General features: G+C 32.3%; 1 long non-coding RNA gene across 1 annotated transcript in view; it reads left to right on the forward strand.

Moving 5' to 3' along the window:
- Positions 1-13564, forward strand: part of LOC150105357 (uncharacterized) — a 327819-nt gene that overhangs the window by 18611 nt on the left and 295644 nt on the right. The window contains exon 2 of the long non-coding RNA XR_016548440.1: positions 12719-12778. This is a non-coding gene — a long non-coding RNA (uncharacterized LOC150105357). The remainder of the gene's footprint in view (positions 1-12718; positions 12779-13564) is intronic.

The raw sequence follows: 13564 nt of genomic DNA on the forward strand, positions 1-13564 counted from the left end.
TGAACTTAGATTTATGATCTATTTGTTTGGTACATTCGTTATTCACAGGAGTGTATTCAATGCCGTAATTATAGTATGTCTCTTAAATATTTATGGGCGTTTCAAAATGCATGGGATTAAATAGAAATGCCAAAGTTTACATTTAGTATGTTGAAAATCTGTTTTGTAATTTTCTACTTCATTGGTGTTTTAATTTAATTATTTGAGCATAAAATACAATAGGATTTAGCATAGAATTTTTATTGAAACTGACAAGGAAAAACGAAGTCTGTGCTTTCTATAATCTTTCTATGCGTGTGTGTTTGTGTGTTCTTTTTTATCATACATGCATTTTTCTTATTCCTGTAAGGAGTCGTGCATTTCACTTTAAATCTCCGGAATAATCACTAACTTACCTTTATCTTACAACATTTGCTCTGACTAGAGCACTTATTAAAAACAAAATATTTCACCTTAATGTGTAATTCGCTTTTATTTGTAAAATCGTGTCTCATATTGATTGCTTCCTGTACACCGCAAGCTCTCTCGAGGCAAACACTACAAATGTGTCTCTTTACAGAAAAAAAGGGAAAAAAAAACATTTTTACGATGCAATTCCTTCTTTAAGTAATGAGCTCACGCTCAAGGTTATAAAATATTATTCAGACAAGGGAAATTGAAGTACGTGCCGGTTGGGAAAATGAAAAAAAAAAAAAAAAGAAATAAAGATAAGAAAATGTGTTTCGCCATAGGAAATGTATTTCAGCTATTGGAATGCACTTTGAATTATAACTCATTCAGAGGAATCTTAAAAACGCGTATTATCTGCATTTTTTGTAAAATCTTTACTTCACAGTCAAAGAATGTGTAGTAATTAGTACAGATTGTAGTACTAATTTAATATGAAAGAATAATAAATATCAAAATTAAAACGTACTGTTCCAGTATAAAACGGGATTGAATGGGATAGCGAAATGTCCTCGGCCGAAATGTCTGCGAGATTTATCTTGTTTCAGAATTATCTTTCACATTTCATGCTTCTGAAACACCTCCTCCAGTCTTCTGTGAGAGTCTTTAGGTTTTTGTGTGTGGGGGGGGTCAGCAATTTAATTCGCGAAATTATTGATATTCCAGTTGCATTGCGTTGTCTCGCTGTGGGGCAAGTGTTCTAGAGTATTTTTGTTTTATTTTCAGTTTATTTTTTCTTAGCGATATCTGTGTTGTCTTACAATGGCTGAAGATCAGCAGCACTATGCAGATGATGATTATAGCGAACAGTATGTATGGATAACTCCATACATACTGTGAATTAAGTCATCCATAATACATGTGCATGCTGTGTTCACTGTATATATATATATATATATATATATATATATATATATAAAAGGTTTTTTATCTGGGTAATGTATATTAGGGTTACCAATTAATTTTATAAACTTGGTTATTCTACTCCTAATCCCAAGGTAAGCAAACAGTTAAGTATGCACCTGAACTTAGTTCAAGTCTAAAGGTGGTGCAACACCAGGGCAACTCATTGTAAAGGTCGATTATGGAAAATACTAAGAATAGTGATCAAAGCTTTATCCACCTTTACAATGAGTTGCCCTTGTGTTGCACCACCTTTAGACTTGAACTACGTTCAGGCGCAAACTTAACTGTTTGCTTACTTGGGATTAGGAGTAAAATAACCAAGTTTATAAAATTACTTGGTAACCCTAATATAGATATATATATGTTGTCTCTCAATAAAAAAGCATGAATCATCCATTTATACGAATCATTCGTAGCTCTGGCTTCTGGCAACAGTTTGATCAATTTTCTTTGAATAACTGATTAATAGGTTTTGATACTGTTAGTGGTTCCTAAATTTCATTAGTATTAAATCTCTCACCTGATTTTTGGCATTATTTATATTAAACAAATAAATACTGACTTTTCCGACAATGCTTACTGCAAATCTGGCTTTTGCAGTGCACCAGGCATAATGTATTTCTATACATTACATGTTATCTTTAGTTTTTTGTTTTCTTTTTAATTTTCTGAGGTTTTAAGATCAAATTTTTCGATCTTCCATGAACAAAGAATTAAAAGAATTTTTTCTCTTCTATGAAACGTGGCGAAACAATTCCAAACGACAATAATTCCTACATTCATTTCGAACTGTTTTGCCCCTGAAATAGTACTGTTGAACCACATAAAAATGACTCCGGAAATCTGAGTATAAATACTAAATGCCGTTCCATCCCATCTTCAATTAACATGGTAGACCAAGTGGCCTATCACGGCCAACTATCTTTCATTAATCTAATTATGTTCTAATTTATATTATAATGATGTAATGGTGTAATTATAGCATCAGAATTGTCGGTCCGGTTGGCCAAGTGAGGTTAGTGAATCGGACATAGACGTTTGTGATTGTCATTAAGTGGGAGATAAATTTCATCTCCCGGTTTTAGTCCACCACCCAGCTTTTTTAGAAACTTGAAGTGGTTTAAAAAAAGTTTATGTTGTGTTTCAGTGCGTATTCTGTCTGCAGGTTTGTCCTATACTGCAGGAGAAATAACGAACTTAGTCTTATAGAACCATCTAATTAGTCTTCAGCTGAAAAGCTTATACAAGTTTCTGGATGCCTTAGCAGTGGCGGCCGGTGAAACTTTTAAGTGGGAGTGCTGCATATACAAAATAAAAAAATAAATAAATTATTTTTTTCCTAATCAGTAACCAATTTATTAATAAATAAATTTACATATTAAAAAATTGCTTTCTTAAAAATATTTCACCCTCACCACGAACAAACACATATAATAAAAGTTTCTTATCTCACAGAAATAACGCGCGCAAGCATATGATACACTGCCCAACCAAGCAGTGTCGGAATGACCTTGTAACGTGCAATCACAAACGCAAACGAATATCGGCGAGTCTGGCTGCATTTCGCCAAAGCAATAATTCTCTCACTGTGTTAGATAGCAGTGTATTTGTTTCGTGTAACGATAATTGAAAAAATATAATTCTTTTCATATTTTCAACAGTGACATTCGTCATAATTCAGCCTTGTATCTATAATAAATAAATAATTATATGTTATTTTAACAGAATAAAATAAGATTTGTAAAAAATATTTCACCCTCACCACGAACACGCACCAATAATAAGTTTCGTATCTCACAGAAATAACGCGCGCAAACATACGATACACTGCCCAAACATGCGGTGTTGGAATGATTTGTAACGTGCAATCACAAACGCAAACGAATACGGGCGAGTCTGGCTGCGATTGGTCGAAAGTAATAATTCCGCCACTGCGTTAAATGGTAGTGTATTTGTTTCGTAATCTAAAGCGTTAATCGAACAATTCCAATAATTAACTATTCAATCACTGTCGAAACATAAGCTGTAACCTTTAAAATGTTGTGTTGCATTTATATAATGTTGTAAGCAGTGTTATTATTTATAAACACAAACGAAAATTAAATTTTTTATTTTTTCCTTGGGGGATGGTGCAGTGCCACAGTGCTTATGTACGGGCCGCCACCACTGTGCCTCGGGCCGCCACCATTGTGACATTTGAGCATCTTTCCATCCGAAGTGCAGTTTCATTGAATAAAATTTTCTCAATTTTGCAATTGATTGCACATGACTAAAATCTGTACCCATTCATTCTGCATATACACCGCCATTTTTGGACTCATGCCCTCGAGTTTGCTTGTGTAATATCTGTATTATGTTAGATGACTGTGATAAATCGCACAAATTGAAGCTGAGTCCACATTTAGATAACTGGTAATCGTTATTCTTAAGAAGATTGTGCATTTCAGATATTATAATACAGTTTATACACACACACACACATACTAGAAATTTTTAATTCCATGTTGTAAATCAGTTTAGAATTCACAATAATAGCTGTCTTTTTTGTTAAGGCAGTCGCAAAGCAATCGTTATACATTTTTTAAAATTTAAAACTAAATAAAATAAAGTTTAAAACTTCATCTTTTCTTTAATTAGAAATCTTATTCTAAATTGTCTCTCATGCACCCTTTCAAGCAGCTGACCTATTCGACTAAACTACATTGTAACTAAGCCATTGGAAATATATTCACTTCTTTAAATGATCCACGATTTCCTGTAATCCTCCGAGTCTAAATGGGAAACTGAATAGCATTATTCAAAGTTAATGGAATATTTAATGAGGCTAGGCAACAATTAATTTTAGCATTAATCTTGTCCGCAGCAGCAAACAGAGAAGCAGAATATTTAATATTTTAATTAAACAACATGTATGACATCAGGGTGAAAAATAATTCATCGTGAATTTGTAAACAACGGATTTATATTTTAATAAAGCGTTATTTCATTATCTGGCGTAAAATTTATGATCAAGTTTGCAGAATTTGTTTGTCGCGAAACTTCATTTATTCACCTGCACAGTAACAACAAAAGATGGAGAGGGATAATGAAAAAATGAAAACATTTATGTTTTAAATATTAACTTAGTCATTTTCTTTAAAGAAGAAAAATAAACTTCTGCAACATTCATAATGTGATATGTAAATATATATCTTTTGAATATTAGCCGAGTTATGGAGCTTATGCATGATAAAAGTAAGAGCAGTTGCAGTTGTGCCAAAATGCCATAGATACTTGGCAAGTCTCCAAAACCTACAAGCTATGTTGCATGACTACCAAAATTTAAGTGTATATAAAATACAATTAAAGGATGAAATTTGGATAATAACTGATTATGTTACACAAATTCACAGTGATGTACATAGCTAAACAAGAAATCTGACCTTTTTGAAGATGCTGCACACAGAATATGTTTAGTTATTTTATTTTAGTTGGTAATAATAAATTGCATTCATTCTATCACAGTTAAAGTTTCTTATTAAATATTTAGTGTTTAACTTCAGTAATAAAACATTTGAGTTTCATTAGGATCTGATTTCACCTGAAAAATAAATGCAATAAGGGCAATTTGAGTGAACGTAGTTGCCATTTTAACTTCTATCATAATAAGTCGAGAATTGCTTCTCTAAACATATGCAATTCACTAAAGGTGACAACATCCCACAAAGAAAGGTTGCGGTTCTAATTAATCACCAAGTAAGTTAAAGTCGAATTCATATCTTTTTACTTTCTTTCGTTCTCAGATCTTTTTTTTTTTTTAATTCAAAGCATCTTTATTATATTTCTTTTCGGCTTTCCTTACACCTCGACTGTATTATACATTCCAATCCAAATGCATAATTATGATTTATTTATTTATTATTCTTAACTTTTTGTAGTGGAAAAATTGGGAATCATGCATTATGGAAGTATCTCGTATGCCACTGTTAAGAAAAGTAAACACTGTTGGTTTTGTATATATGTGATTGAAAATCCCATTTTTCACAGTTAATATGTGATTGAAAATTAAACACAAACAGTACTCATCTTTGTTCTGCGCGTATGTAATTTTCAATTATGTATTATGTTATCGAGAGTTTGTGTGAGCAGTCCAAACACATTTTGTTATGTCTGTTGTAGTTTTGTATTAAAAAGAGATAGTAAGTGTTACAGAATTTGTCAAAAATTATTACTATCATACTAATGAAGAATGGGGATTAAGATAAACCTGGACACCACATAAGTTTGCTGTACATGTTGGTTATTTGTTAATACGTTTTACCGCTATAAGCGCTTATTATAGATGTTTCATCTGGTTTGAAGTACGATGTGCGCTACCTCAGCAGTTAACACAACACGAATTAAACAACCTTTTTTTTTATGTAGCCCCCACCCACGAAAGGTTTTATGTAAACCTATAGTACATTCGTACCTTGGATGGGCTAAGGAATTTTGTTTTCTATTTTTTTATTAATTATATATATATATATATATATATATATCTAAAGGTTGTGTAATGCATTCAGTTTCATTGTTAACTTGAGCGAACCAGGCCAGCAATGAAATTGAATCTACAGTACATAAGACAAAATAGCTCGAGATGCAATTAGTGCGATGATGAATGACAGAGCTATAAAAATGTTATTACAAACACAGTTTTATATGTGTTTTCCACATGTAAAAATTGGGAAAAGTTTTCCTACTCAGTTAAAGATTGTGAGGTGTTCATTATTTGGGTTTGCATTTATTGATATTCGATCTCTTTCCGACAGTAGCTCGATGTTGCTACATTGATTAGCTACCTTGTGTAGTAGACACGAATATTGCAGATATCGGTCTTATCACTGGGTTGCCATTATCTTATGCTCTGTATACTGCATGCTGACTGTTAAGTAGAAGAAATCGTTGATTATTTCTTCCCTTTATATACTAAAAAAGTTTCTTTTGAGACGATAGATGGTCGTGACGCGATGCCTTCATGAAAATAACAGGTTCCGTTTTTAGTAGTGATGTGTGCTCTGCTACTTCCAAATGCTCTATGTTTTCCCATCTTACTCCACGAATATTATTTCCAAGAATACTAAATTAACATTTACTTTGTGTTAATTGATTATTCCATTTTTATCACTAGTTGACCGTTGTCGAGTTCTGAAACATTGATTTTGAAATAAGAATTTTAGATGTGATGATGATGATGATGTCATCAACATCCCATTGAATGTGATGATATCCGATATTATCTTGGACACTATTACAAGATATACTGTCAGTCTAATACTCTGTAGTTCATTTGCATATAAAATGTTTTTTTTTTATGATGAATCATCAGTTTTAATGCATTCGTTAGCATTTGGGATTCCCGAATGCAAACAGTCATTTTAATATACCCCATCAACGAAAGGTTGTTAATCTATAGTACATCAGTACCATGGAGAAAGTTGAATCGCTTTTTGAATCTTTTTTTAAATCACTTTTTATTATTTTATTTATTCTATATACGAGTAGTCCGGGAACCCTGCTCTAGAGACCAAACATGAAACTCTCTCAAGCTACTTCGGGCTTTCAATAAGCAGCAGTTCTCACAGGAGGCAATGAAATTCATCTCTCACCAAAGGACAGTCACCAACATCCATGCCCATAACGAGATTCCAACCGTCATCTAATAGCTGCTGAGTTGATACAGTAACCACTCGCCCAACCAGGTCAGCATATGGCGAATAACATAATTTATAAGAAACTTGAATTCTAATATAGCAAAATTATTCAAAATAAAATAATCACATATTATTGAGATCTTATTAGATTTAAAAAAGTCATTCGAAAGTGATTAATGTTCGAAACTATTTAAACAGAGGAAAGATGTATAGAAGTCTAATATCAGCATTAGAAGTGAGCCGTATTGTTGCTGGTCCCCACCCACGAAACGTTGTTAGTAAATCCTTACAACTTTCATCTATATATATATATATATATATATATATATATATATATATATATATATATATATATATATATATATATATATATATATATATATATATATATATATATATATATATACATACACGTATGTGATGTGATCTGAAAAGTTCTCGGCCTAACAATGAAAAAAATAACAATGAAACGAAAAACGAAAAAACGAAGAGTTTTAGTTTTGGGAAGAGTTAGAAGTCAGAGGGAGTCAAATCTGGGGAATAGGGTGGATGTTCCAACAAATCATAGTGCAGATCCTTCAATTTTCTCATTGCCAACATACCTTTGTCGGCAGGTGCATTGTCCTGCTGAAAGATAGTTTTTTTTCTGCAAACCGAGTCTTTTCTCACGAATTTTTTTCATCTAGTCTGGTTAAAAGATCGGAATAATATCTAGAATTAGGTAGAACTAGGATTATCTAGAATTAGGTAGAAGCAACTAAAGTCAGTAAACCGCAACTGTTAATTCACATTAAAAGCATGTGTTCTCTGGCTGGTTTATCTATTCTCAGGAATGAAAAACCCGAGTTTTCGGGTGGAGAGGCCCTGCCACCTCCATATGAAACTGACTAACCTACCTTCACTTGAAAATTCCCTAGCTACAGAACTATTAACAGTAAATGGGCGGTTGTTTGATTGCCTAACAAGGTGAGGTTATTCTTATTTCTTGTAAGAGAGAAGTTAGTTGTTTAAATCTGTTATTATGACTACTGTTCAGTATACCAAGAATTTAATATTGCCCTCATTGCTTTTAATCACTAAGGACATAAAAAGACAAACAAAGATTAATAACAGCTGAAATGAAGTTTATGAGAAAACTGCAGAGTATAGTCTGTTTGATCAAAAAAGAAACGAAGAAATTATGAAAGAATTAAACCAGGAATCAGTAATAGAAAAAAATTAAAAAATATAAACATAAATGGATGGAACACGTTCAAAGAATGAAAACAGATTACCAAAACAAGCACAAGCCATCAGCAAAAAGAGAACCAGGATCCTCTTAAAAGATTCAACGATAACTTCTGTTAAAGGAAATTCGTAAACAGCAGCTGATAAAACATTCTTGGTTATATCACAGAGAGATTTAGTTTTCCTTTAAGAGTTTTAATTTTATCTTGTAGAAAGAAAATGGTATTCTGTATTACTCGAAGTTCAAACGAGGTTCAGCTAATGACAGGTTTGGTGGTCGTAGGTTTTCTTGTATAGGAAAAATGATTAAAATATAGCCACACGAAGACGTAAGTTACGTTTCAGCTACCGAACACAGCATATAAATAACGTGTCCTAAATGGAGAGTCGTTTAGGATATCAGAAAAACTGTAAACTTTTTCTGGTACGTTAGGATATTTTGATCTAAATTCATGTAAGTCTACTAATAACATGAATACAGTTAAGTGACTACGCATTACTGTTTACAGTTATTCACGTGCTTATTCACGTATAATGACGTATGCGATAAACCTAATTACATAAATTAGTGTGTACCTAAACCTAAACTTAAATGAATAAAGTTTTGTGTTGTTGGTGCGAAAAAAATAGTTAATATTTCTTTAGGAAAAAGTAATGAACTTTTAAGATCTAGAAAATGACCTCTATACAGAGACCGTATGTGTAAAAATCGGTGATAAAGAAATCATTAAGCAGAATCATTAACACAGATCATAATACATCATAATACAGGAAAACGTAAATGTAAAAAAAAAATCACTACTGTGAAATTAATGCCGGGAACAGAAAAAAAAGTGGGGAAAACTGATATCTTGTGATTAATTATTTTAGAAAAATGTCTAATGCTACCTATTGCCATTGTTTGAGTTATATATGTAGAAAGATTATTGGAAACATAGATTTCTGCTTAAGTATGCATACAAAAATATTAAAGAATTTTTTTTACTCAGTTATTGTGCTTATAAGTTGATATATCATTTCATAATTTTATCCTTAATGCAAGCCTGTCACTAAGAACCATATAGGAGTAAGGGTAAAAATCAAAATTAATAGGCAAACCTGTTCATGAAAAAATCGATATTGGTTGTCATGGTACATACCCTACTGTAAACATTTCGTCCATATACTCGAAAACCAGAACAGATAATCTCAATTAGAATGTTTGTGTCATTAGCATCCCAGAAGGACTGTGCATAAACATCAAAAGGGAGGAATGAGTCATGATTAGACCCCCCGACTTTTACACTCACATAAAGATAACACTATAGTCTACATTTTTAAACGTTTGGAACTTTGTAACATAGAAATTAACAAAGTATACTACAGAACAGTTATGAGTTGAAATAATAAATAACTATTCTTAGAAGTTGATATGTCGATTCATAATTTTATCTCTTAATACAATTCTGGCACTAAGAACCAAATAGGAGTAAGGATTAAGGGGTGGGGATGGAATGTCACTGTCATCATTGTCTGTTCTTATCAGATGTAGATATGAAATATCACACACACTAAAATCACCAAATCGTTCTGCCATGTGTTATCACTACTGTGAAATTAATGCAGGGAACGAAAGGGAAAAAAGTGGGGAAAACTGATATCTGGTAATTAATTATTTTGCATTTAAACTGAGAACACTAATCGTCTCCTTCAAATAAGTGAATTCAATTGTGAATTGCTCGAAGAGTTAAAACTTAACACTTCGAGCATTTCAGTTGTAAAGTATAATCTTTGAATTACTTTATTCTGAATCGAAACTAGAGGTTTCAGCATAGTGGGACAGGTTCCTCCAACTTAAAATACCACATAGTGTGCTTTGAATCCATGGAATATAATATATTTGACATATTTAAATTTAAGAATCTATTTAGATAGTAAAGTCTATTTAACACAATGCATGCTTTATTTATGACATCGGTGATGTGCGGTTTCCAAGATAAATTAATATTAATTTTTAATCCAAACTAAGTTCTAACCATTGATTTTTTATATTTCCATACAGTTGCAATTTGAATTTATGCTGCAATTCCAATCATGCAAAAATAGTTGGGCCGTGAAGTTCATTTTACTTGTTGTATTTTTCAAATAAAAATTTATATATTTAGTTTTTGAGACATTCAGACTGAAGTTTATTTTATTGGGACAAATTTGTTACTTTTAAAAGATCAGCATTCACTATGGTTTGCATTTGTTCGGCTGTGTCCGTAGAGAAAATCAGAACGGTATAATCTGCAAAAGCGTTTATTTTGTTGTTTAGTTTAAGATTACAAAAGTCATTGATATAAATACTAAAGAAAATTGGCCTTAAAACAGATTCTTGTGGTACACTACAGTCTACTGTTTTGGAACTGCTATAGCTGTTGTTTATTTTTACAATTCATGATCTAACATTTAAGTAATTTTTGAACCAGTTTAGAGAAGTGTCTCCTATTCCTATGAATTAAAAATTTTTTTAAATTAAAATTTCATATGATACAGTGTCAAAAGCTTTGTGTAGATCTAAAAATACTGCTAATCTGTCTTAGTTTATGTTGATCTAGGGAGATGTAAACTGTGTTTGAAAAGTTCAGCAAAGCATGTTCGGTGCTAAAAATGTTTCCTTGAACCCAAATCGATTGTTTCAAAAGAAGTTGTTTTTGTCCAAAATTTCATGAGTCTAATTTCTGATAATTTCTCTAATATTTTCGAGAAGACCGGTAGAATGGAGATCAGGCTGTAATTGCTATTTCTGCTTAAATAACTCTTCAACATTATAGTTTTAATTTCATTTATTCTCCTCATAATTTCTCTTTTTAACAAACACGCGATTTCAAACTTTTGATACACAAATACGCGCATGATGTTCGTTTATGGAAGGTGTTGTTGTACACTGCTCAAAACAGTTAGCGAATATTTTAGTTTCTGTTGGATAATTATAATTTTTGCAAATAATAATAACTATTGGGTATTTTATACATGAATAAATATTTCTTACTTATGAATAGGGTGTAATTGATGAGATATTGTTTAAATAATCGATATTTATTACAAATTTAGCAAATTATACATTTTAGCGTGAAATAATTTTAACAAGAATATCCAAAAAACGCTTTTGTTAATTTTTAATAGGGCGTATGGGCTCCATTAACAGCCAAAACAGCAGTACATCTTGATTGCATGGACCGGATAAGATGATGAAACAGTTCTTGTGGGATATTTCCCCCTCTTCTGTGAGAGTAATTTCGAGCTCTTGAAGCGATCGTGGTGGCACCAGTCGACCAGAAACGTGCCTACCTAAAGCATCCCAGGCATGTTCAATTAGATTACAATCCGGCGAACAGGCAGGCCAGTCCATTCGTTCAATACCTCAACCCACTCTTATCAAATTTGCACGGTGTGAACGAGCATTGTCATGTCATCCATAAAAATGAATTCTTGGCCAATTGCAGCAGCATATGGACGCACTTGAGGTTCCAAAACCTCATCGCGATCCCTTTAGGTTAACGAACCGTTTCTGATAAAATAGAGATCAGTGTGTCACCTATACTTATCCCAGCCCATACCATCAAACTCCCACCTTGATGTTGGGATCTTTCACTAACAAACTGTGGATTATTTCTTGTATCATTTTCACGCCATATCGTCGGTTATCTGGTTGCAGACTGAACCTGGACTCGTCACTAAAAAGTACACGAGCCCAATCCTCATTTGTCTCCATTTGCGGTGTTCTTGGCCCATATTCTTCAGGCTATTTTGTGATTTGCGGAAATGTTCTTACTTTTCTCCAGAAAGCGATTCCAAAGTCGCGAAATTACGCTTTGAGATACACGACACACTTGAGCAACAACTTGCTGCGTTTGTCGAGCTTCTAATCGACCAATGGCTCTCCAAGCCATGGATTCCGAGATATCATGTTGCTCTGCCATTTTTAACAAAGTAATGGGTGGTAAGTGACACCAGTTTACAATTGAAGTGATAATTATAACTGTGGAAGTGAGCGCAACAAGCCACGCTTTTATACCCCCCCCCCCCACATGCTAATACGGCTGATACACGTTTCGACAAGTCTTAAATGATTTTGCATGCAGATACGTGTTCTACACTGTTGTATATTAAGAATATTTTAAAATAAATGTGTTACATTTGTAAATTATTTTTATAACTTTATAATTTACAAGAAAACCAAAATATCCCCTAATTGTTTTGAGCAGTATATAAGAAGACGGTTCTATATTCATGACCTAATTGTAGTTTGATTTCAGCTGCTTTGTTTGTTAACACTTGAACTATTGGATTATTCAGTGTACCCTGAATAGTAAGTGTATTTCATCAGTACCGATATTTGTAAAATTTAATATATTTTTTGTTTCATTACTTAGTGATTTTTTCTGTGTCAAAGTCTGTATTATTCTAGAATACTGATGTCATTTCTTTTTCTTTTACATCAGATAGCAAAAATGAAAATGGGATCAAAAGGGGATATATGTGAATTCTGTAGCGGTATTCAGGTAGACATTTTTTAATCATTGAATATATATGTCAGCGGTATTCTGTTAGATGTTTACACCTCACCCTCTGTTTACATGGTACGATACTCGAATTGCGCGATTTCGGTTTTACACGTTCGTAAAAAAAACCATAACAATGTCCTATATTCATTATTATGGGTTATGTAAATATACTGATTGATAGTATGTCATGCAGTTGTTATTAAACTCTTACAGTAACTGAGGTGTCAGTCAGCCAGACACGTGATGCAATTTTTAGATGCAATAATTAAACTGTAAAATAATCTAGACAATGTGAATTTAGACGATCAATTATTATAGGAATATAACTAGTCCACGAGCTAATGCTATTGTATTATATTATTCATTGAACTAAATTGTTTGCAAATAATATAAGGAAACAAATGTTAAGACATCGCTACATATGCTGTATTATATTTTAATTAAACATTGTTAAATTAATTATAAATTGTTTGTTATGTTTTATAGAGCATTTTATTAAATGCTCTATAAAACATAAATTTTTGTTGTGTATTTATTCATAAAATTAAACTATTAAATTTATTTTAAAAATACGTTAATATTTAATTACCAAGGTGGTCTGAAAAGCTCTCGGCCTCCAGCATAAATGGCAACACTATCGACAAGATTTTTTTTCTAAGTTGGTACATCTGTCATAAGCATCCATGTGAAATTGCAAGTCATTCTATCAAGTAGTTTGTTTTATTTACAGCTGTCGGAAGCAAATTTGTTGCCTATATTCCTTGAAATGGATAAAATTGAGTA

The sequence above is a fragment of the Typopeltis vanoorti genome, chromosome 6 (assembly GCF_054136105.1).
Source record: "Typopeltis vanoorti isolate ZY-2024b chromosome 6, IOZ_Tvanoo_1.0, whole genome shotgun sequence".
In the NCBI taxonomy this organism is placed as follows: Eukaryota; Metazoa; Arthropoda; class Arachnida; order Uropygi; family Thelyphonidae; genus Typopeltis; species Typopeltis vanoorti.